We start from the raw sequence: 26,506 nt of genomic DNA on the forward strand, positions 1-26,506 counted from the left end.
TCCTGTGGGTACAGTGTTTTTGTGTAAGAGACAGCCCAGACTGCACTAGCAGTGAGCGAGGCTCCCACACTGAGAGCTCAGCTGAAATCACTGAGAGCTGGTGGAACCTCAAGAGACCAACTCACAGAGGTCACAGTGGCAGGAGAAGGTGACTGCGCAGGGCCATTGACAACAGAGCGGTGGAGTGAACGGTGGCACAATGGACAGACGTGGCCAGAGCGAACAGTGAGCAGCTGGAGGAACAAGCAAGGTGCCTTCTTGTTCCCCACCTGGAAGGTGTACTCACGTGAAAGCACCTCTGAACTCTGAGTCTCCACTGACCTAGGACAACACCGGTGAGTGGAGTGTGGTGGAGGGAAAAGTGAGGGGCATGTTAAATAAACATTTGTTTGTTGGACTATATTTTAGTCACTTTGCTCCAGAATGCTAGATTTGTGACTGGAAATGGAAACTTATATAAATACGTTTCCTAGTAGGCCAAGATTTTTAAAATGCATTATTTGCTAAGGTTGTTATCTCACATTGTTGCTATCTTGGGAGGTCATTATGTTGGGGAGTCTCTGTACTAAACATTTTTATTATTATAATTATTTTTTTACATAAGAATGGTCATACTGGGTCAGACCAATGGTCCATATAGCCCAGTACCCTGTCTTACAACAGTGGTCAAGGCCAGGTGCTTCAGAGGGAACGAACAGAACAGGTAACCATCAAGTGGCCATCCCCTGTTGCCCATTCTCAGCTTCTGACAAACAGGTTAGGGACACTCAGAGCATGGTGTTGCATCCCTCCCCATCCTGGCTAATAGCCACAGATAGACCTATTCTCCAGGAATTTGTCTAGTTCTTTTTATAATCCTGTTATACTTTTGGTCTTCACAGCATCCCCTGGCAAAGAGTTCCCTGGGTTGACTTTATATTGTGTGAAGAAGTACTTCCTTTTGTTTTTTTAAAACCTGCTGCCTATTAATTTCATTGGGTGACTGCTAGTTCTTGTGTTGTGTGAAGGATTAAATAACATTTCCTTATTCACTTTCTTCGCACCAGTCAAGATTTTGTAGACGTTTATCATATCCCCATTAGTCATCTCTTTTCTAAGCTGAAAATTCCCAGTCATTTTAATCTCTCCTCCTGTTTTATACCCCTGATCATTTTAGTTGCCCATCTCTGTACCCTTTCCAGTTCCAACATATATATTTTTAGGATGGGTGACAAAATCTGCACACACTATTCAAGGTGTGCATGTACCATGGATTTATATAGAGGCAATATGATATTTTCTGTCTTATTATCTAACCCTTTCTTAATGATTCCCAACATTGTTTGCTTTTGAGACTGCTGCTGCACATTGAGTGGATGTTTTCAGAGAACTATCCACAATGACTCCAAGATCTCTTTCTTGAATGTTAACAGCTAATTCAGACTCCTTCATTTTATATGTATAGTTGAGATTGTTTTCCAATGTGCATTACTTTGCATTTATCAACATTAAATTTCATCTGACATTTTTGTTGCCAGTCACCCAGTTTTATGAAATTCCTTTGCAACTCTTCGCAGTCTGCCTTGGACTTAACTATCTTGAATAGTTTTGTATCTGCAAATTTTGCCACCTCACTGTTAACCCATTTTTCCAGATCATTTGTGAATATGTTGAACAGTAATAGTCCCAGTACTGACCCCTGATACCACTATTTATCTCTCTCCATTCTGACAATTGATAATTTATTCCTACCCTTTGTTTCCCATCTTTTAACAAGTTACTGATCCATGAGAGGACTTTCCTCTTACCCCATGATGGCTTACTTTTCAAAAGTCAATTTAAATTAAATATTTTTTTAAATGTATATATTTTTTTAGAAATCAAGACCTGTTATGTGTTTTGATGTAACTTGTATTATTCTTATGTTAAATTTGCATAGTCCTAACAAAACATTTACTTTATTCATATCTCTCTTATTTATCTCATTGGTCCTGACACCCCCCTGTAAATTCGAACACCGTCCCTAATTTCAATTCCTGGGGAAACCACTGGTGCAGCCAGGGCTGGTCCCAGGGCCGGGAATCGCTTCGGCCCCTAGAGAGTGACGCGATCAGCCAAGCCAGGACCTGCCCCGGCCAGGGTCCCTCAAGATGCACTTGCCTGGAGGGGCCCAGTCAAGCCCCCCACACTGTCTCCTGCGCCCCCCCCCACACCTGGCTGAAACTGGCCAGGCTTCTGCACCAGTCCCAGGTGACTCGGCTCTGAGGAGATGGGCAGGACCCCACGAGTGGTGGGAAGCAGAGACTGCCCAGAGCCAGAGATGCACTGGGGTCTGGCCAGTGGGCTGAGAGAGAAGCAGGAGGTGGGGCCAGGTGATGGAGAGCAGCCCTCAGCCAGCTGGTGGGCAGGCCAAGAGGAGCAAGTGGTGGGAGGGGGAGCCAGCAGGGTCTTGTGGTGCAGTGAAGCGGAGCAGGCCGGGGCTCCTTCTGAGCATGGAGCCGCTAAAGCCATTGTAAACCTGGCATTTCCCGTCTGTGGGGGAAAAGGCTCTGGCAGAAAGGAAGCTGCAGGGATAGGAAATCTTTTTCCGCTGCCTCCCCTCAGCCAGAGCCCTTCACTGACACATGTAGCTACCACACCGCAATGTGGGCACAACCTCCTTTTCACTACCGCATGTAGCTACATGTACTCTACATGACACCACCAGTGGTGTGTAGTGTAGATGTAACCCTGATCTCTCTTCATATTCTGCCTGTAACATGCAGGAAATCAGAGTAGATCATCATAATTCCTTCTAGCTTTAATATTTATGAATGAATAAATAATATTTAATATACAGCACCCTTCAACAATGGTTCACAGTAGATGCACTATACAGCTGAATTAATGTTATAATATGATTGTGTCCATAGGTATACACACAGCATGCCCACACATGTAAGGATTTCCTGGTAATTTAAAGCAAGACAACTAGTTAAGTCAACCCTCATCAATTGCAATTCAACCATGTTCTGCTATTGGGTTTCAGCATATATGTATACTGTCTGGGAGACAAATGCAATTTGAGGACATAACTCTGGAAACACTCAAGCATGAGAGTAACTTTATGCACATTGTTCCTTCTGTTGAGTTTAATAAGACTACCTTCAAAAGTAAAGTTCAACACATGCTGGATTACTTCAAGGATCAAGCCATTATACAGAAAGGGGCTGAAGGGCCTTGATTTTATAAACTAAGCTTAGCAAACAAAAGGCAGGAAACCTGGAAGAGGGACAAAGGCAATTGTTTCTGGCCAGTTTTAAGGAGTGGAGAATCCATTCTATGTTCTTCCATCTGTGATCTTTCAGGCATCCTAAATTTGAGGAACTGCCTTTTATCTCAGGTTTCCCCCTAACACACAAACGTTAAACCAAGCCACTCCCCAAAGACTCCATTTGGAAACACATCGTAGTATCACGCTCAACTCTTTTGGATGGATTAATGTGGAAAATATACCACACAACTAATGAGACATTTAAAGGATGTTTTTAATGTAACTTAAAACAATGCCTACACATTGGAAATAATAATAGAATAATGGCTTCTCTTGGCACTGCTGATTTCCCTGGCTGATGCCTCTTCCTTTTCCTGATTTCTGGTTCTAACATTACCTCTCCACTGCTGCCACATTTCAGCTAAGCAAAGGCAACATGAGCCATTTCAAAATAAGCTTTTATAAAGGAAGCTATAAACCTGTAATAGGGACACATTCTTCAGAGGAGCAAATCCAAGATGATAGCCAGGATTGTACAACTCCTTGGGGGGAATCCTGCAAGGCTCCATACTCTCTCCTGTGACCAAATGGCACTTTTTAATTACCAGAATCAAATACTGACTTAAGTAAGGGGTTCCTCTTACCATTCCATAGGGGAATGGATATTTTTCACTTCCTGTCCTAAACTCTTTATATATAAGCAGCTGTCGTGGTCCGTTCCAGAGGTGGCTGTATCTCTGTGAAGGGTGAAGTGATTCCTTTCCATTGACTGTATAGGCCTATATCCTCCCCTTCTATCTCAAAACACCTGGAGGTTGGAGACCAGTTAACCACCATTTCTTTCTGTGGGTACTTCGGTTCAATGCAATCAGCCATGCAAGTTCTTTCACTTAGAGAGGTGAATATTCACACAGGGAGCATATGTTCCACAGTTTTTCCCTCCACAGGGACATCCCCAATCTTTTTTTAAACTCAGACACAGCAAACAAGCGAAGGAAACCAGCCCATAGTCACTCTCTCCATCCAGCATGGCCCAATTTGCTTGAGTTCAGGGCATCTTTGCTTCTTGCTATGCAATGGACAGAGCACATGGACCATGGTTTGTGAAGTGTCCTGAGATCCTTGGTGATCAAAGGTAGTTTATACATCTGATTACTTAAACACTCCTACCCCTGATTCCATGCAAGGGAATGTCATTTAATCCCAACTCCAAAAGATCAGCTTCATTGGGGGGTGGCGGACACTAAGATATGTGCATCTCAAGACACAGAAAAATCTTCAATAAGCAATACATAATAGGGCACAATGATTCCAGTTCTATAGTTGTTGATACTTCTCTTGGCTTTGCCCTCAGTAGGATATTAATGTCCTAATTCTGAACTGAATTACTTTACATTAATGATGCAGACTTCTTTGAAAAGGAAATGGATATTTAATTCTAGGAAAAAGGGAAAGCTTACAGCTGAGCTACAGTACTTTGAAACAGACCTTCCGCATGATACACCTTCTTAACCCTTCTTCTCCCACCTCCTTTTCCTTTCAGGAAACAAAACTCGAGAGAGACAGAGTGTCAAAAGGTTACAGCAGGCTTGTAAGTGCAAAGAATGTGAGAGGCCCATTCTCCCTTAACACCTAACATCCCAGGGTATATTTTCTTCAGTATCACGCTTGGTGGATTAGATATGCAGCTCCTATTGATAACAATAGAAGCTGTGCATCTAATTCGCAATGCATTAGTGCTTAAAACCCTACTTCCCCCCATCCTTCACAATTATCAACTGAATTTTATGATATTCATACCGTCTCAATTAGATCAACACACATAAATTAGAACCAGTAAAACACAAGTTTACTGGGTCCTGGATAATAATCCAGGAGATAACTTTTGCACTTCAGATAACAAACGTTACCCTGTGGCCAGTAAAAATGTGTATACTAATTCCTTAATTAACATACAGACAAAACCTTATATGAACTTAATAAATATTGAAATGCTGTAAAATCCTAAATGAGAGCCTGCAAAACATGACTGTGAATTTCAGGCTGCCATTTGTCTGTGTCTCAAAAGCACATTGAGATCTTCATGATTTTCAAACCTTAGCACAGTGCTCCCTCAGTAGGCCAAACATGTCCAAGGCAGAGTATTCATGCTTAGCCATGTTTGCAGAAGAATGAAAGAGTAAAAGTGAAATATTAAAACAACCAAGTCCACTTCAGCCACAGTCTATTTCAGAAGGAGCCCTCCTCCCCAAATTTTGTATGTATAACATAGATCAGGCTGGACAATGGTGTAGGGCCTACATCGACTGGCAATCAGTTGACCCTGGCTGGGTACACAATTCAGGAAAAAATGAAGGAAGACAAAGTGACATAACAGGACCAAAAACATAGGTCAAAGGACAGTACAGAAATAAGCTGGTTAAGGTTATTGAGGTTGGCTTTTGAGATGAAAAAGGGAGATGTATGCAGTACAGTCGTGCCTAGAAAATAAGTCAGGGAAGATGCAGAGGCAGACGTAATATCTAAAAACAGTTTGCCAACATTCAACTGGGTGAGATAGTTGCCAGGGGAAAGGTCTGGCTACATAAGGATTTCAGGTGTCTGAAATAAAACAAACTTCTTGCTTCTCTAACAGACCGTCAGTTCTTAGCTCAAGGTAACTGAGGGAAAAGTGGGACTCTAGAAGAGGTAAGAATGGTGACCCTGATTGGTTGCTGAGCCCATAAAACTAGAATCCATAGCAATTCTCATGGGTGGAAAATCTTCTTGTGGTTTCTTGAATTCCATCCTCCCAGATGGTGTGAACTAATTTAAAGAAACCTCATTTCAGGGAAAGAAGCAAATTCCCACAAGGAGAGGTCATGCATAAGAGCTCTTTTGAGCAATTATCTCAAAATTCGAGAGTTGAAAGACTTCAAAGTGTGGCAACCAAAGATGGCAGCCATCTTGCCCAGCCCAGGAGATTGAATGGGGACCTCCATAGCTGAAAGCTTGAGCTAAAGAGCCAAGTTTAGTAGTTCTGGGCTGAAACACTCACACCCTGTATATGAAGGGGGACACACAGCACACACTGACTAGTGGTTTACCAAAGCACCCTCTGGGAGCCTCTGTACTACTTCAGGAACAAATGGGCTTTCATCAGAAGGTTGTCTAAACAATGGAATTGGTGGATTATCACTGAAGAGATCAGAATTATCAGGATCTTAGGAAAGACCAAAAAGAAGGGGAAGATATTGGTAATATTACTTAGCTGGTTTCTTTGGCTTTTAGAAGCGCTGATCAATCTGTGGGACACAAAAAGGTGCTGTGTGGGTCACATGACCCATCGATTGAGGAAAAAACCTGGCAGAATCATGCATTTATTAAGACACTCTAAGATCCTGTCACTATTAAAACTTCCCCAAGTGGAACAAGGAGCAGTTCATACTGCTGACCATAGTAGTCCCTACCCAGCAAAACAGACAAGCCCTTGCATTTCACATCATATTATCCTCCATTCCCACCCTACCATAGCCTAAAAACTGCCTATTGTTTTCTCCTGGACCTTGATTTCCATTTGATTCCAATCTGCCAATCCTTTGCAAAACACTGTAGAATATGGTGGGCTATAGGGATGGTTTTTCCTCCATTGACTGGAGCACAGATCAAGAGATTTGAGGACTACTGTATTGTGGACTCTTTCTTGCATTTCTCAGAACTGCAGAAAGGTTTAGTCATAGCCTTACAATTGTTAAAAGGAGAGGAGACAGAATAATCATCACACAATGTTACAGAAGTAACTGGGGAAGGAATATCTGGGTCCGCAAAATGATCAAAGTGTCAATCTAAATCCTGATAGTCAGTAGCCAAGCCCCTAAAACATACTAATGAGATAATCTAGTTCCTCAGGCTTCTCAGGTAAGATATCTGGACAAGAGTCCAAAGAAAGGAGGTTTAGAGTCTGCAGACACCTAAAGATACTTGGAGGGAGATTTCACAAACAGGAGTTTTACCTGGAGGAAGCTTCTTCTTAACACTTTCTTCAGTAGTAATGTGGTGAAGGACTAGAGATTTTGCACTGACCACCATGCTTTACCACAACATGGCTGGCAGCAGGTGAAAACAGGTGACTTCAGGTTGTCATATGGCACCTCACTGAAGGATCAATCAAATGCATCATTTCTGGAGATACTTTGGTCGTGGGAGCATGATTAAATAAAAAGATGAAGGTAAAAGAATGTGAAATTTTGGTGTGCAGGGAGACAAAAGGGAGCTGTAGCCATGACACAGAGACATTTACTTGAGAGCTCTGTGATGTGTGCACACCTCAAACACAAGCTGGAATGTACCATCTCAAAACTCTGTAGAGCCACCTCTCTTCCTAGAATTTGTGGATTCATCCCAGTTATTCAGATGCTTGGGACCTTTTCATTCTTATGATGTAAGAAAAGATGAGATATGCACTCACAGAGATATATGTGTGTGCGCGCGCATTATACATGCACATATATACACAGACACCCACATACACAGAGACACACGCGTGTCTGTCTTATTTTAGGAGCACTCAACAAATAAATATTCCTAATATAAGATTTTTACTGGCAGTCAAATTTTAAAGCCCTAAAGTGATGGAAGCAAGTGGTCTGTCACCTGAAAATAAAATTTTCATAATTCAAGGTATATAAAAATCACCTGTATCTTAGACACTAGACTGTGTCCTAGACACTTGAATCTTACAAGAGTCTGAGTGGCCAGCACTGGTTCTAGGGGGCTGGACTATGAGGCTGCATGGTTGCAATTCTCAGAACAGGGTACTAAATGAGGATCTGCTCCCAAAGTGTGCTCCTAGATAGCAGCAGTGTCTAGATTTTGTTCAGACTTTGGGTTCCTAAATCACATGAGATCCAGCAGCTGAATAACCTCACAGCAGCCTGATGAATGACCATCCAGGGGAGGTCAATTGGAGCTGTGACACTGCCATTCCTGACAAGTCCTACCTCTGTTCTCAACAAAAGTTGGCAATTAAGGCTAGAAGTTTCAGTGCTTTTTAAAATATATTTAAGAAACAGACAGGACAGAGCTGGGTAGTCAAACTTATCTATGCCAACTGTGAACCTACCAGCCAAAAAAACAAAAAACAACAATAAAGCTTCCTGATCAGAACTTGGAAATTTTCATTCTTATTTATTTACCCTAAAAGTCCATGTGAATTTCTTTGTCAATTAACCCTTCTTTGTGCCAGGAAAAACATGACCTTGCTGATGTTACTCAGTTAAAAATGAATTCTTGGTACAAAGATATCCATAAAGTAGTCTCTCTCTTATCATGGAATGCTCCAATAATCAACTTCAATTTCTTTTGAAGACAAAAAGACATCTCTTTAGGGACAAAAATCAATCCTCAACTGTCAGTGGCAACGTACAAAGTTTAGCAATGTGCTTAACTCAGCACAAACAAGTGCTTGGAAATCATCAAGCCAGTATTTGAGTGGTCACTCTTCCATTAAACAAAATTAAGAGTTAAACAAAAAACAGAATACGGATATCAGCAATTACTTTTCATCCATCTGATCTGTATCTCATACATCAGTGCAAAAAATAGTAATAAGGATCTCCTCTTACTAAAGTTCTTGTTTGAATTTCATGAGTAATGGGAACCGGGGCTTTTTAGCCTATGAATTTCAAAGTACTTGCTATGTTCATTGATGAAGAGATCTGAAGCAAGAAGGATGAAGAGGAAAGGCATTGTGGTTCAGGCACTTGCCTGGGATTGACGATATTTGCATTCAATTCCCAGCTCAGGCACAGATTCCTGTCTGACCTTAATCTCTCAGTACCTCAGCTCCCCATCTGTAAAATGGGGATAATGCTTCTTTTTTCTCACCCCTTGTCTCTCTTGTCTATTTAGATTGAAAACTGTTTGGGACAAAAACTATCTCAATATAGGTTTTGACAGCGACTAGCACAATGGGATTCTGATCTCATTTGGGACCTCTAGCTTCTACTCTTATGCAAATAAACAAACAGTAACAAAGCCCTGACACATGGAAGCAGTTGCTGTTCATCAGAGTGGAGAAATAGGGTTTTCGAAAGACAGACCTTATTTCATTAGGAAAAACGAAGAGGATCTTGAACACATAATAAAAAAAATTAGAGATGGTCTATATAATCATCTTATGCAGGGGCGGCTCTAGGGATTTTGCCGCTCCAAGCAGAGCAGGCAGGCTGCCTCTGACAGTTTTCCATGCTGGAGGTCCTCCGAAGCCACGGGACCAGCGGACCCTCCACAGGCAAACCGCCGGAGCAGCCTGCCTGCTGCCCTCGCTGTACTGGCAAAGCGCTCCCCAAGCACGTGCTTGGCGTGTTGGGGCCTGGAACCGCCCTGATCTTATTTCAAAATATTTAAAATCTATGAGATAGTTAAAATACAACAAATTTAAAAAATCCTTTACAATTATGAACTGAATGGATTGAAAGGGACAATAGAGGTTCTGTAACAGGAAGGAAAAACAAGAACAAGGATGAGAGGTAAAGATGATATATTTAGGGCCACCAGTGATCATAACAAGAAAAAAGGAAAACAAAATATTAAGGGATTTTTTTGAAAGCAGAGATAAATAGGACTGAGATGGCATCTAAGGGTAAGCAATTTCCATACCCAAAGTACACCTCAGGAAAAAACCAATTGCGTGCTAACATTTCACACAGTTATAGTGGTGATGTATGTCATTTTCCACATCGCTGGGTGAGCACACAAATACAGTGAAATGGTTGGTTGGTTGTGTGGGGGTGTAAGTGAAGGGAGAAAATGTGGGAGATGAACAAAGGTGCTAAGGCAAAAGCAGCCACTTGTTTCTGCCATTAGTTTCAATCATAACAATAGAGTCAGGTTTCTGCGGACTGATGCAACATGGCGTGCAATTTTGCCTACAGTGTCTCAAGTGCCAGAAAGAGAATGCATATTGCTATTCTTTAAATAGCTTTATTATAAGTTTCTTATGGAAATTACAAGGAATGGTAAAGGGAAGGAAGCAGCTTTTCTTGCCCCATCATGAAACTTAGCAGGCACAAGCTAAATGTAGCTACTACCTCAGAATATCCAGGCACTTTGCAGTCCCACTTCATGGTGTCACATGACCACCAAATTAATGTTATGGTACACAACATCAAAGAGTAAGATTAGGCCCTGCTCAGCAATCCAGAAGCAGTTCATTTTTGCAGTGTGGATTTTTGAGTGTGGTCCTTTGCTCCCCCAGCAGTGATGTGAGTTCTAGGGATGCTTTTTGATCAAACAAAAACAAAAGGCTCAAAGCGGTACTGCTCAATTGAGGAACACAGGGAAATGAACCGCAGAAGCTAATGGTTACCTTCTACTCAAAAATCAAAGCTTTTGTTAAGAAACAGTAACAGAGTCAAGAACTGTAGATGTAGTGATGTACAAGATCCTTCACTTTACCTCATTCCCTTTTCCTGCCAGTATCTTTTCTACTATTTTACTTAGTCTAATCCTAAGCATCTCAAGTGATAGGGTTTCCATCACATCCCTCTGGGACACTTCTCCAGGGTGTAATGGTAATGTCAGAAAGCTTTCCTCTGTATGCAGCACACATTTTTCTTGTCTTAATTTTATCTCATTATTGCTAGTTATTCTTCCTTGAACCCCTCTAAGTAAATCCTCTCCCTCTTTGGCATTCATGACCTTCAAAGGCTTCTAACCATTATGTCCCATGTGCAACCACTCACACACACATTGGCCGTGCTTAGGCCTACAGTATGTAGTCAGCTCTTTTACAATAAAGATATTCTCAATAGGGCTTAATTTTTGTTGTTCTACTGTGAATTCCATCATTCCCCATGGAACTGTATCTTCCTAGGTGCCCAAAGATGGGTAGTTTAATTCTAGCAACAAAGGCCAAACAAAGGGAAATCACCCAGGGTGGAAAGAAAGTACTCCAGGGCCCCAGGAAAAACACACTTGGGGCCTGCCATCACACCATGGTCCCATCCTTTCAGAGGTGAGAACAGATTTCAGAAATAAGATTAAGGGAGCAGTTCACATCTCCTGGAGCCAGAGGCACTGGAACACTTTTTATACCAGGCGTGCTGAAGGCTAGGTAACAAAACCGTAAACCAGGATTGTTCAAAAGTAATGTGAAAAAGCACAATTCCTGCTTATACCAAATAGGTTCAGCACAGCTCTGGGATTATCAAGAATTGGGAAATCATGCTAGCTTCATTCTTTCAGCACCTGCCACCTTTTCACTGTGAAACCTGGGGGTTCTGTGGCACCTGCCGCACCCCTAGTTCCCACACTTATGCCTGGAGCTACTATTTCAGGCTCTCTGCACACACAAATGGCCACCAGTTACACTCATGCTTTTCTTTGCATCCATGGAGGCTAGAAACATTTTTTTTTTTAAATGAGAACTGAGATTCTGATCTCATGGAACTTCAGGAGCTGGGGCCCTAGGGCCTATGCCTTAATCCAGCCCTGGGACTACCACATTTCTGCTTCATGTATCACCTTGAACCAGGCAGCTCAAAAGAAACTGACTTTAGGTTTCATTAATCATTTTATTTTTAATCCATTTAAACTAGGTTGTACCATATATGATTAGCCAGACAATGGGAAGTACAAAGCCCACACCGTGCCACGGCCTCACCAGCACACTGCTACATTTATTTATGAGGTACAGACTATTCCTTGTGTGCGCTCAGGAGTGTCGCCAGCTTTTTTGGCGCCCTAGGAGGTGGAAGGTCCCGCCCCTGAAATGGCACCCCGACAGAGGCGGCAGACAGTCCTGCCCCCGAAATACCGCCAACAACCAGGGCGGCTGCCACCCCTCAAATGTTAGTGCCTTAGGTAACCGCCTAGGTCGCCTAATGGGTTGCGCCGGCCCTGAGTGCGCTGGTCCTGCTGCAGTGTGGAGAGGACTTGGGGACCATGGCTCAAACTTCTCCTCTTCATCCTGGCGAAGTATGGAGGGAACAGACCTAAAGCTCCCCAGAGTACAAGGGAAGCATACCTGGACTTCACAGGAGGTAGACAGAAAACCCTTGTGCCTGCCAAGAGAGCTGTATCAGGAGCAGACACATTCTGGACCCTTATGGTGAAAATCTCACTCTCTCTCTTTGCTGTTTTTATTAGGTTTAAGAGTCAGACACAGTGACCATTGGGGTACATCTTGTTATAGGGAATGCAGGGAGAGACATCAAATGTCCAGAGTGGTAAATGTTAGATTGATATGCAGCATTTGCACCTAGTTAAATTTTCTACAGTCAGGGAATTAAAGAGTTTTTGGGACCATAAAAAACAAACATTCTGGAAAAGACAAGAGCATTGTTTTGGTGGAAATGGTAAGTTTTCTTCTCAGGCCCACTGACAGTGTTATGAATACTATCAGGCTTCAAACCCTCCCGTTTTCCACAGAAGATAATTCTACACTTAGGGGATAAGAATCATTATCTTCCCTTCTGTGTTCCAGTTTTAGTCGGTCAGATAACCAAGCATTGAATCATCCTCTGACAGAGCATTGCGGGGAGGAGAAGATTGTTTTATGACTGGGAATGGGCATTATTTTCTTAACTTTATCATTTCAGTTATGAGTAGTTGTGACCCTGGTTTCCTTTGTTACCTTATGCAGATAATAAACTGCAGCTTAGAGGAACATCATCAACACTTCAGTAATATAAGCCTATGATGAACCCAACCACATCGGTTTGGCTTTGTGGAAATATACATACTATATGCAGTTCCTAGGCTCCATTCTTATCAGTAAGCAGAGAACTAAGCTTATGCCTTGAAGGACTTAGTGTTAGAGCTGGTCAAACTATTTGTGAGCCAGCACTGATTTTCACTGAATGTATTCCATATTTCTAAGGTATCTGCTGAACAGTATGGCCCAACTAAGACTATGGTTTACTCACTATTACTGTTCACTATTCATGAGATATAGTTAGTTCCTTGAGATACATGATTCTGTTTCCACTCCCTGATTGGATGATTCTTACCCTGTAAACAGGAGAGCAACAAACAAGAGACTTTGGGTACAGTGTTTTGATGAATAATCATTTGTGCAAAAGTTTGTGAAATGTTTCTGATTTGGAAACATTTCCTGTGGTTGTCTCTATATCTGCTCATAATGAACAGTAAATCCCCACAAATCTATTCACAAAGCAATTTTACTTTATTGTTCAACCAGCAGTAAATAAATACTCTTCCTGCTGACAAGAGGACAACAAATTTGCAGAGCATACAAACACATATACTAGATACTTAAGTCCCTGTAGGAATCTGAAATTTTTCCCATATTTTTTATATACAACAACAACAACTTATATTACCTTAGCATTTAGGAGCCTTGGCCATGGACCAGGACTCCATTGTGCTAGACACTTTATAAATAAAAATGAAAAAGACAGTCCTTGCCCCAAGAAGCTAATAATCTAAGTATAAGTCAAGAGACAACAGATAAATACTGACAGATGGGGGGTGGGAGTGGGAAGTACAAGCAAAGACAGACACAATATTGGTCAGCAGAATAGGCAGTGGTCTCAACACATCAACCAGCCTAACTGTTGTCAAGCTTTTTCAAGACATCACAACAAAGGCAAGTTAAATACAACTTTTTTCTTCCCCCTCCCATCACACGATTCACTAAACCCTAATCAAGGATGGGCTTAATTTTACTTTCCTGTGCCTTGATGTCAACTTACAGTTCAGCAAATTAATTCTGTACATTTATGTCCAGTGAAATTTCATGTTTTTAGAAATGATTTTAGAGTTTATGAATGGTGCCATAGAAAATAGAGTTGTCTCACCATAACATAGGTATAATGTAGCCAGTTGTAAGGCAGATTTCCACATACTAGCCTACTAATATTCCTTCAACTCTGACCTAGAGTGAACATCTCTAAGGTTGAGTGAGTAGATCAGTCCCCATTCAGACCTCTGGCTCCCTGCTCATATGGTTAGATAGGGTGCCAGTTAGTGCCAGTTGGCTGCTTTGGGGATGTGCAAACCTCTCTGGGAACTGAATTGAGGCCACCAACTCATTTCACACAGGTAATTAAACAGTGACAATTTTTGTGAACGACTGATTAAGGCCAGATTTGAATGAGCAACCTAGAGGGAAAAGCTCTATATTTCACTGCCCTCCAACCTCTCTGTGGTATCCAATTTTAATACAGCAACTCATACATTACAATTCAACTATATGGCTTCTGAATAAGGGATGTTTGACAATTCCTGAACTGAATGCCTTTATAAAGGCTCCTATAAACAGTTGTCCGGAAATTAAGCTCAGACTTGGCTCCTTCGCCTTTTGTTATGTAGACTGCATTTAGAGGACTCCACTGGGACAAGAGGCCATGGCTTACATTTCTGTTTCTAAGTGAAATGAATCAAAGTAGAAACTGGTTTACCTGGGGACTTCAGTACAACACTGGGTGTGGCTCTGGGGAGTCAGCAAAGATCTAGCCATTTAAAAAATAAACAAATCATTACAAAAACTTAAGACATGAACACGAAACTTGTGTTCTGCTCTAGAAGAAGAAAAGATACATCGCTCAAAAGCTAGCTACATGTCTTGCATCAGTTAAATCAGGCAGGCTTCTAAAGGGTGTGGGCTAAGAAAAAGGAGATGGGAAAGACTCATTTTAAAAGTTCAGAGTAATTTAGGCCAAGTGATTCTTCCACTAATTCAACATTTACTTCTCATTAGTACTGCTATCCGTATTCCTTAGACATTTCAGAAACAAATCAAGAGCTACACACCAGGCTTACTAACATGCAACTAGCTAACCTGTGCCAACAAGTAATCAATAAAGATCCTATTGGGTCCAGTTCTGTTGCTTAATAATAGTGTTTTTAACCACCACATGGGAGACCATGACTGATTTCTTCTCCTGGTCACTCATTCTCAAAACTTTTAGGGGATGGAAATGCTACAAAAACAAAGCACTCAGTCTGGGGTGGGTTATGAAGAGAAGAGCCTCAGATCTATTAACATAACAGTAGCCTCTCTGGTCCCACCCAATACTCTGAAGCCTGATCTACACAGTCTTTATAGCACTTTAATTATTTTGGCTTGCCGGGGGGAGGATTTTTTTTTTTAAAACCAAAATGGTTACGTCTGTACAACCACTAGTGAGCTCACAATTTTATCAGCATAAGGCACCTTTATACCAGTATAACTAGGCGCCACATTAGGGGTTTACTGCTTTAACTATAGTGGTAAAGTTAAAGTGGCATCACTTTCTAGTGTAGATAAGGCCTCAGTTACTGGAGGTACAATAATTGTGATGCAGGAACTCAAAGGCTGGTGAGAAGGAAGGCCAGGGAAATAGGACACTGTTTGAAAAATTCTCAGCATTCCTTTAGAGGCTCAGAAGAACGAAGGAGAAAAAACAAACACCAAGAAATAGAGCAAATAAAAAAGCTAACAACAAGGAAAATCAATCCCTTGGGGTCATTCATCCATTGCCCTGAACCTGCTTTACATGGCTCCAGCAGCATAAAGAGGCCATAAAAGCAGTGTGGATTTCTTCACTGGAAGAAAAACCCAATGTAAAGCTTTCCTTTGCTGATGTAAGACAGCTACACTTGTTCCAAATGCCACCACTTTCAATTTCCCCAGGCTAGGCAGTGTGCCAAAAGGTGTGGCCAGGGGATAGGGCATAGCAAGAGCACTTGTGTGCTCTAGAGGTTTTTGGCTCCCAGATAGGATGACCAGATGTCCCGCTTTTATAGGGACAGTCTCAATTTGGGGGGCTTTTTCTTATATAGGCATCTATTACCCCCTACTCCCTGTCCCAATTTTTTACACTTGCTGTCTGGTCACCCTACTCCTAGAACAGGATTGAAAGGTCTGTGTCAACTTTGAGAGAGTAAGAGCTTCTCCGAGACATGCTGGGAGTAAAGTCTCTGGACAGCTTGAATAGGAGGAGAAAGAAAAGTGTCATAAAAGCATCCTCTTCATTTGTGCACAAACATATCTTAGCCAGAATGGACAACTAGAGCCCTGAACTCTACAAACTGCACCTGGGTTTTAAAAGTATTAATATGAATCAGAGCTTCTATTTACACCCATGCTGAGTTGGTGCAAAATTCATGTAAAACACTACTCTTTTAGTGTTTCATCCCTATTATTCTAAATGAGTGATGGAATGGACAGACCAAAAGCACTTTCTTGAAGGCTTAACTAAGGATAACAATTGTTGTGCCTCTTATCCAGAAGGATCCCACGGAAATTCAAATACTGAATTGGCCAGTACAGACTTGATCTTGCCTCCCACAACAGGCAGATGCACACCTGATGAGTTGGATACATATTCTCTAAATGTCTGCCGATGGCAGCTATATTTGATGGTGAAGATCACACCATGTCCAGTATTGGAAACCGCTCTTGCACCCAGAGTTCTTTCTGCATGGGCATGCGGCACACACTGTTCTCAAAAGAGAGAATGTGATCACAGTCTACAAATACTTACCTGGGGAAGAGATTAGACAGCTCAAAAGTCTTGCTGAAAAAGGTCTAAAAAGATTCAATGGCTGGAAGCTGAAACTAGACAAATTCAGACTAGAAGATGCACATTTTTAACAGTGGGGGAAATTAACCATTGGAATTATTTTCCTGGGGATGTAGTGGATTCTGCATCACTTGAAGTCTTTGAATCAAGACTGGATATCTTTCTAAAATATGTGCTGTAGCTCAGATAGTTATTTGCTTAATGCAGAAATTACTGTGTGAGGTTCTATGACCTGTCATGAGGTCAGACTAAGTGATCAGAATGGTCCCTTCTGACCTTAAAAATCTGTGAATCCTTCAAATGTTACAGAGAACATGACATCAGCAATCAAAATGAGTGACAAATATCTGAAATATCGAACATCTGTACTTCGTTGTGGGTCAGGTGCAAATAATATTGTTTTGAACTATAAAACCTGTTTTAAAATATGCTTTCTTAGTGTGTGAATTAGATAAACCATTTCACAAAACTGGATAAAACAAATTCTGTCACAATCAATAGGAGGACAATGATCATCAGAGTGTGAATCCTGACCCTGCAGTTCCCCAGCATAGATCTCTAATCACATCGGCTACTGGAACAATTACTATATCTTACTGGACCAGCCAGTAGAGGAGAACTTGACAGACACTTTTCCAGTGGGTTGAACAGCTATTTGCTAAACAGTAGTAAAATATGGGAGACCAGGAATTCTGGGTTTGATCTCTTGTCCTGGGAGTGTGGTGATTACAAACAGGATAGCCAGAACACACACAGTCACATTCATTCTGCAATGCAGCATGGCTGAGTGAATACAACTTAGATTTGCCCTCTCAGAAACCTTGATTCTATTCCCAGCTCTGCCTGAAGTGATTATGACTAACCCCTTTGCTAACTTACATTTTGAAATGGTGGTACTGGTAGTACCTGATTGCCTTCTCGAGTTCATGTATTAGGATTCAGTCAGTAATAAGAACTGTGAAATGTAGGCTTGCAGTGGTCAGATCTGAACTCTGGTCTCATGATACAGTGTACTTTCCTTTAGGCTGCAAGGGGAGTTCCTACCTCAACAAAACAGGAAACCTGATTTAACCAAAACAGGGAACATCCCCCTTGAGAGTTCTGGCACCATCCAACAATGAGTGGAGACTGAAAAACCTGGTACACCAGAGACTGAGCCCTTAACACTGTTATGGAAATTAGGTGATCATCCCACAATGACCAGCAGTTCTGGTACTCTGGCTGAAAGCATTGGTTCAACTAGTTCCACACTGCTCAATTTCCAAATTCCCAGAGTTACAAGAAGTGCAGTATTCTGAGCTGAGTGACCTCCCCTCAGATCCACTGATTCTCATAATATACCCTTTCTTCCCATATGCAGGATCAAGCCTCATATTTATATTCTTCCACAAAAAATCCTCACTAGGCAGAGTTAAGGTTGCTCAAATGTACTTCCTCACGACAACCCAAACACTAAAAACCAAAGACATCATTAGTTAAGGCACTATTCACACGCAAGACAATACCAACCTAAAATGAAACCAGCACACTAGTACACACTCCTCCAACATACTTAGTTCAGCAATACCATTGCCTTCAATGCACACTGAAAAACAGAAAATCCACACTACAACTAGCTTAATAACCAAAATGTTAGCACTACAAAGTGATACAACAGCAAAAACGGTGGCATTGACTTCAAAGGAGGGAATCTCACTATAGGTCACAGAATGGAGTAGCTTTTGAAGACAGCAATATTGAATCTTGGGGATTGATGGAAATTTTCTAACCTGAGTTAGAACCAATTTTCCATTTTTTTTTAAATTTCGACACCTATCAGTTTATTTGTAAGCATTTTCAATTTTTATTTAAATTTTCCCAATTTTTATTTATTTATTTAAATCTTCACAGTTGTGGGAAATTATGATGGTTAGGCAAGGTGGGGTGGAAATCAGCCAATAATTATTTAATGACAATAGATGTTGAGATTCAAAAAGTTGAAGATTGATAACTGTTAAAACACTAATTGTCAATGTTACATCAAAATATATAAAGCAAATAGCCTTAAATTCAACTCGGATAAATTTTCAAGCAGTAATTTTCTTACTTTGCCTGTCTGTAAATTTTTACTATTATCAGCTGAAATATTTTTTTCATTGATTCATGTATGTATGATGAAATATTTACTTATTAAAAACCTAATTTTTCCAAGCCTATTTATGATACACTTCCTGTCAATCCCATTCTTATCTTCATTACATTAATTCTGGAAGCTTTCAGGAATGTTTCCAGATACAAGCTAAAGTTTGAGATATCTATCAGTTCTTGAAACATAAGGAAATTACTATATGTAATGACCTCTGGGGGTATCTTAACCTTCAGGTCAAAGTTTCAATATTGCCTAAGTGACTTAGAAGCCTAAGTTCCATTTTCAAAAATGACACATGTTGAATTATATGTGCAGTATTGAGAACTCTGAATGAGGCTCTTGAGGGTGAGACTTGGGTGTGTAAGTCCCTTAGGCACTTTTGAAAATTTTACCCCTCATCTCTCTCTACTTAAATTTAATGCACATCCCAGCTTGTACAGAGAGAGAGAAAAAAGTGAGTTTTAAAGACAACACCTGAATGAATTTTTAAAGTAGCATCCCCTCAGGCTCACTACACTAACACACTTTATAACACCTCTGAATTGAGGAGAAAACACTACGCAGCTTTATTTAAAAAACAGTTGAATAATGCAAAAAACAAAACCTGTATTTTATATCATTCAAATATATTTCAGACCAAGTTACACAGAGGTCAAAATGAATGTTATATATTTTTGCATTCTAACACATATGACTGAAATGGATTGACCTGAATCACGAATGACAGCTTTGATGAATATGTGATTACTTTGCTTCATTCTGGGATCTAGACATAACAAAGATGGAGAATGAGTGCTCCACATTTATATTGTCAGAGTAGGAAGAAGGTAGCTGAATTCTCTGAATCCATAAAGGGAAACTGATTTGTGTATCACAGCGGAGCGGTACAGTCTCCATATCAGCTCTTTTGGGTGCCTTCTTTTTTTTCCTTCACTAAATGGTCAAATGTGGAGAACTCCACCTAGCAGAAGAGGGCCCACTAAGTTCTCCCTGCAACTTACATCCCATGGTAAGGCTGAGGGAACAAGTGGAGTTGCTGTGTAGATGGGCATTCAAACCTATGCCCAATGCAGTAATGTACTAGGGCATGAAGGAAGGGATACTGGATCAACATTTATGAGGATACCGTGGTCCACAACACCTCAAAAAAGGCACAGAGGTCAGGATAGACACAGTGACTTTGGAAGGGATACGATGCAGGTCTGAACTCTTGGGTTGGAAACTATGGACTCTTTCCCACCCCAATCCTCACAGACAACCACGTTGCTTGCTCTTTGTGCCAGGAGACAGATTTCAATTTTAATTCCTTGGATGATTCATCAAGCAATATAGGTGAGAATCAAAATTAAGCCAAACTTAGCAATTAATATTTGGGAGGGGTTCTACTGAATTTTAGCAGGGTTAACCCTCAAAAGTGCCATCCCCAGAAATGTTTTTAGTTTTAGTATTATATATAAATTGCCGCATTGAAAGAATATGAGGGCTGCAGATTTGTGTCAGTATTTTTTAATGAAAAAAAATCAGGGAACAGTCGTGGTAAATTTAGTAAGTTGAGATTTTTTTTGACTGCTCCCTGATTTTTGATAAATAGTGCCCTGACGAATGAGGAGGCACCAACCACCCAGAGCAGTGCACTCTGCCCCACACCAAAACCCTAATCCCAGCCTGGGTGGGGGTTAAAAAAAAAGATGTGGGGCCACTCTCTGCCCCACTCTCCCCTCAGGCACAGCAGTGGCAGCTTCTGCATCCCACACAGGTGGGCACAGCTTCCAGCTCCAGACATTTTAATCTGGTGCACCAGGTTACAGAGATGCTCAAATTCATCCTGGTCCTTCCTCATGATGGAATGCACCTAGGCCAAACCTGAGGGGCATTGTGACGCTGCACTCTTGGTCCAAAGCCTGGAGTCGGGAGCCAGGCCCAGCCCTGCAAGACAGGAGCTGCAGGAGCCGCCATTGTGGTGAGAGTCATTGATATACTAAAAAGATGGGGACAAATGACAAAATCACACTATTTGTGATTTTTTTCCTGCCAATACAAACCCACAGCCATAAAGATTATTAAAATTGCAAAGTTAGAAAATGACAGAATTAAGGATAACTGGTTCAACCTTAGTTTGGCCACTTTGCACATATTTCACTGCACAGGATGGATGGTGCTCGCTTACTGAACACCTGGTCAACTTTTTGTTTTATTCTCATTGTTCAACGTGTGGCCCCATGCCTTATTGACTGCATTCTATTCAAACCATCACCTGAAGACAGATACATCTATTTCCTCATGGACTTTTCTATAGCACTCATCACCAGAGCATCTTAGTGCTTCATACACATTTATTTATTTCAACACCATTGTGAGAGGAGGGCTTATTATTCCCATTTAACAGGTGGGAAACTAAGGCACAAAGAGATTAAAGTAAAAAGCAGTCACTAACTTTGGATGCCCAATTTGAGACATCATGGACCTGATTTTTCAAAGTATTTAGCATTACATACCACTTGAAATATTCAAAGCACAGCTCTCACTGGCTTCAGTTGCATCTGTGAGTGCTCAGCACTTCTGCAAATCAAATCCCAGGGTATCAAATCAGGCAACTAGAAAATGAGGAACCAACAATCAGTGACCACCTGTGAAGAGTTTGGTTTAAGCAACCTGCCTAATTTCACACAGAAACTCTGTGGCAGAGACAGGGATAGAATCCAAGCCTCTAGGGCAACCATCAACTTCCTTTACCCTGAGATCATCTTCTCTTCCTGCAGTCCCCTGACTCACTCACTATACAGCTTTCAATATGGCCTGAGTTCACTGGTCCCTCCTCTTCTGTTGAGGGGGAGGGCTTTTGGCTATGCGTGGGCTTAAGCTCACCATCTCTCAGAACCAGAACAGGAACACATCTTCCAAATTACAATTCCAAATTCTGCAGCAAATACAGCAAGCATCATGTAGATAACTGTCTCCTTCACTACCCAATCCTGATTCATCCCCAGAGCAGGTCCATCCTGTGCACTGAATTAGATAGATGTCACATATATACAGACTATATTGTAATGAATACACTAAAGGGGATTGAATTAAGTTTGTACAGGGAATCTTAATTCTGGCATTTCCTAATTTTTGAGGGCTTGACTTTACAACCTTAATAATGTTCTCTTTTAATGTAGTTTTTTGAGTATAATATTGATATAAATCCAGCATTCCCTGTGCACCCAGGACTTGCATAGACTGCAATGGAAATTTTGAGTTTGTAATACAGGATCAAAAAATAAAAAATATGAAAACTTTCAGACCTAATATATATATTCATTTTTATTCATTACTTAACTTTAGTTTTTATGTGAAACTATGGAACTATTTCCGTAGGCATGTTTACTAGTGTACATGCATTTAATTTCATTCCACTTATTTGGGGGAAAAAAATCTGGTTTGATTCCAGAACTCAGTGTATGTTTGGGTCAGTGCTGAAACCCATGTGTAGCATCAAAGTAGCCCAGGTGTGACAGTATCCTAGCAGGACACACCATGTAATGACATACTGCTTTTAAAAAATTGTAACCAACATGATTTAACCAGGTGGAAATTAATCCCATTCCACACAATAGCTGATAAGTATCTCTCAGCTTCAGTCTCCAGAATTAATGAAATTTTCTCTCTATTTGTGTAGTAAAAAATGTCTTGGTGTGACCAAGCAAAATATAAATTTCACATATCCAAGCCTGGATGGGCATTGTCTGATCTAAGATCTTATCTTTGGGGAACTACAGTTGAATGCACGTGCAACATTTCTGTCTAATGGGTCTTGTGCCTTTAAAAATCAAACAGCCAGCACCCTCTAGTGGTGAGCTCTCTAAGGGAGTCAGTCAGTCTTAAGCAAGAATGTTCTGGAAGATGGAGAGACCTCATCCCTCTGAAGAACACTGTGATGTGGGCTAGTGGACACTAATAAGATGACACAGCTTTTTTCCAAATTTGATGTTACACCATCATGGAGCTGAAAAGGAATGTTCAGTTCTCCTCAGGAATGCCAAGGAGCACAGAGATTCTGTCCTTCTCTCCTTTGTTAAACTGCCACAGCACAGGAACTGATCAATGGTGCCTGGGCAGTAAAAGAAGAACTCCAAATTCCTACAAGAAGAAATTGTTCCAATATTTGCCCTAGTACATGGCCATGGCCCCACAGAATTAAATTGTGGTTCCAAGTATGCATATGTCAAGTTTGTATTCATTATTTGGATGAGTTTCATTTACTTAAACAAGAGTAGAATTAGATATTGATTAGAATATGTCCAAGCCAAGGGCAAATGGCGAGAGAAAGAAGGAACTTTATATCTTCTTGTCATTTTCCCAGGCAATGAAATAATGCCATTGCAGGGGGAAAACACACACACACACCACCCCTGGCCAACAAAGTTTCCACAATCTAACTGCTTGGGAACCTCACAGATTTTGGCAGAGACCTGGGTTGGATTGCAAAGAGCTTGGATGTCTATGTTATCATTATGGTTTGATATTAAAGCCTTTGTGCACGCAAAAATACAGGTGAGCACACATTGACTGACTGAAAATTTAAATTAGTTTGTTTGTATTTACAATGCAAAATAAGGCACATGACTGAAGTTGAGGGGGCAAGTACTTTGATGACCAGCTAAGAAAACCTTTGGGATATCCTGAAGGATCTTTTAATATTAGTAGTATGATTTGTGTCCAGTGATGAGACTCTGTAATGACAGTGTTTCTCATTAGATTAGTGAATTCATTATGACATGTATCTCATTTAGTCCCCTGAATAGCTGCTTCTAGCTGGGCAACAGTCTCCAAATACGTCCATTGATGTATTCTTTAGGGCAGCTCTTCTGATTCTAACACATTCTGGTCATTCCTAGGCTTAAAAAAAGGACATGTTTTAAAGCATATTAGGTAACACATTTTAACTAACATGATCTCAAACAACCCTTTGCATAAGTGTACACAAGTCATATTTAAAAACATCTTAGCTAGTTATGGTCAATCCTAGGGGTAAGATTTGAGATTAATCACAACTAACTAACATTTTTAAACACAATTTGCCCTGTCTACCCTAGGTGCAAACTCCTAGTTACAATCATTTTAATCAAAATGTTAACATGTTAGCTAACATGTTTTAAAACATGCCCTATTTTCCTACTCTAGACTTGGCCTCAAGCAAATACATCATTTTTTCTTCCCTTGCACTTCTGAGTAGCTGAAACTATAATCACAGGCGTATCATGACAGCAGCGATGACTAACCCACCTCATCCCCATTTGCCTTTGAATGCTGAGAACCGCCTTTGATAGTAGCACTGCTGTGGGTATCATGGCTGGCCCAGACATGCATCTCACTCCAAAAGGCTCCAGTCTCTGGGACTTGGGGTAGATGCTCCTGCTCTCTCCTGTGCAATAAGTAAAAACAAAATAAAATAGAAAATAAATGTGTCCATTACCCACATCAGGTATAGTGGGCATTTTAACCCATTCCACAATGCAGCTTAGAAGATTTCCCCCCTCACACAATCTTACATGGAAGGACAACAAGTCACAATCATACAAGCAAAGGGGTAGTGCTAGAGTTGCAGACAGCTGTGCACAGATGCATGGGAGATATGGTTGTCTGGGCTGCTGTCACTGAACTCTTGTAAGTATAGTCAATTTCCTTCTAAATTTCTCCCTCAGGCTATACCTGGTGCATTCCTCCAAACCATCCTTTTCATCACATGGTAAGCATATTGTGGAAAAGTTATAATACTCTGAATGCTATAAAACTCAAAACCTCTTTCTGGTAAAGGTGTGTGAAAAGGTGGTGGCAGATCAACTCCAGCAACACCTGACATGCTTGAATAACTCCTGCACTGAGCCCAGTAACTTGTGTTTGAGCAAATTATAACTTTCTGATACAAAAGTGCATGGGCAGTGGCAATGACCTATGTGCATTTCTTCTCTGCCTTGCCTGCCTAAATGAATGTCTTTGGCCTTCCAGCTATTCTGTCCATGATAAACACAACTTCCATCTACCACTGACTCGTGCCTGCTGCCACTGCATACTGGTCAGGGGCACTGTCCTAAATTCTGAATACCACCACAAAATTCAAAGATTTGTCTTTAACAGCCCTGCATGTTCTGAAATTGGAGACATTTGTAGTTCCAAATCATGCACAACTCTACTACTCTGCTGCAGTCAGATTTTACATCTTTCCAGTTATTTCTAGCTTTCACAGTCCACACTTCTGAGAGTTTATCTTTACACTCAGAATTTCTGGAAGTTGTACAAAATCAGCTGTGCCTCTGTAGTCTTATCAGACATGCCTAAAGAATGGTACCACCATAGAGAATCATCCTAATATCTCACTAAATTTAACACAGTCTTATGCCATTCATATTCATATTGGGACAAATACTCCGCTAGTGCAAATTGACATAGCTTGACTGAGGTCAGCTGTGAATGTGGCTTTTTATTATTCCAATAAAGAGGAGAGAAAAAAATATAGCTTTCCAAAGTCAGGAAAATATTATGAATCAAACTCAGAAGCCACATTTGTGGACAGAAGGTATATTTAAATGCAGCAGCTTCATTCTCTACCTCTTCAGTTCATCTTATTTTTATTAAAAAAAAAATTAGTGAGCTCTAGTGTTGGACAAAAGTGAAGGGGGGAGGAAGGAAGTCATTGATCTTTCTCCTGAATTTTTTTTCCAAAATTTTTAAAAGAAATGAAATTTGAAACATTTTGAACACCTGTAGTGCACATGATTTAAACTAAGGATAAACAAGTGTAGGGAGAAAGAACATCAGATCTGGCAACTGGCCACAAAGTTAGGCTAACCTGTATAAGCCAAGCCCCAACAGTTGCTGCCATCACCTGTGCTGTTAAGGATAGGCTCTCAGGGCTTGTCTACATCAGAAAGTTGCAGCGCTGGTGAGGGAGTTACAGCGCTGCAACTTAGGAGGTGTACACATCTGCAGGGCATCACCAGCGCTGCAACTCCCTGTTTGCAGCGCTGGCCGTACTCCCGTTTTGTCTCAGGTGTAGAGGATCCAGCGCTGGTAATCAAGTGTAGACACTTACCAGCGCTTTTCTTGACCTCCGTGGAATAAGCAGGTATCTCAGCATACCTGAGGATACCTCTCTGGTAATCAAGAAAACTCCTCTGCCCTGTGCTCACCTGACCCCTCCTTTAAATGCCCCGGGAAATTTCAAAAATCACCTTCCTGTTTGCTCAGCCAGGCGTGGAGTGCAATTAATCAATCAATCATTCAGCGACCATGCCTCCACGCACCAAACGAGCCCCAGCATGGACCAATGCAGAGCTGCAGGATCTAATTAGTGTGTGGGGAGATGAGGCTGTTCAAACACAGCTGCGCTCCAGAAGGAGAAACTATGATACCTATGGTCAGATATCGCAGTCCATGATGAGAAGGGGCCACGAACGGGATGCCTTGCAATGCAGAGTCAAAATTAAGGAGCTGAGGAGTGCATACTGCAAAGTCCGTGAGGGAAACCGACGCTCAGGAGCTGCCCCCACAACCTGCAGGTTTTACAAGGAGCTGGATGCCATACTTGGGTGTGACCCCACCGTGAATCCTAGGAGCACGATGGAGAGTTCAGAGCAGGGAGAAGTGGGGGAT

The 26,506-nt window shown here is 41.2% G+C and overlaps 1 long non-coding RNA gene across 11 annotated transcripts in view; it reads right to left on the reverse strand.

Moving 5' to 3' along the window:
* Positions 1-26,506, reverse strand: part of LOC115659560 — a 489,657-nt gene that overhangs the window by 324,641 nt on the left and 138,510 nt on the right. For 9 of the 11 annotated variants that reach the window (XR_004002593.1, XR_004002587.1, XR_004002592.1 and 6 more), the window contains one exon: positions 24,140-24,278. The exons of 1 other annotated variant lie outside the window; for it this stretch is intronic. This is a non-coding gene — a long non-coding RNA (uncharacterized LOC115659560). Of the gene's footprint in view, positions 1-14,637; positions 14,689-24,139; positions 24,279-26,506 lie in introns of all 11 variants that reach the window. One more of the 11 variants, XR_004002582.1, reaches the window with a different exon arrangement.

The sequence above is a fragment of the Gopherus evgoodei genome, chromosome 1 (assembly GCF_007399415.2).
Source record: "Gopherus evgoodei ecotype Sinaloan lineage chromosome 1, rGopEvg1_v1.p, whole genome shotgun sequence".
Taxonomy (NCBI): domain Eukaryota; kingdom Metazoa; phylum Chordata; order Testudines; family Testudinidae; genus Gopherus; species Gopherus evgoodei.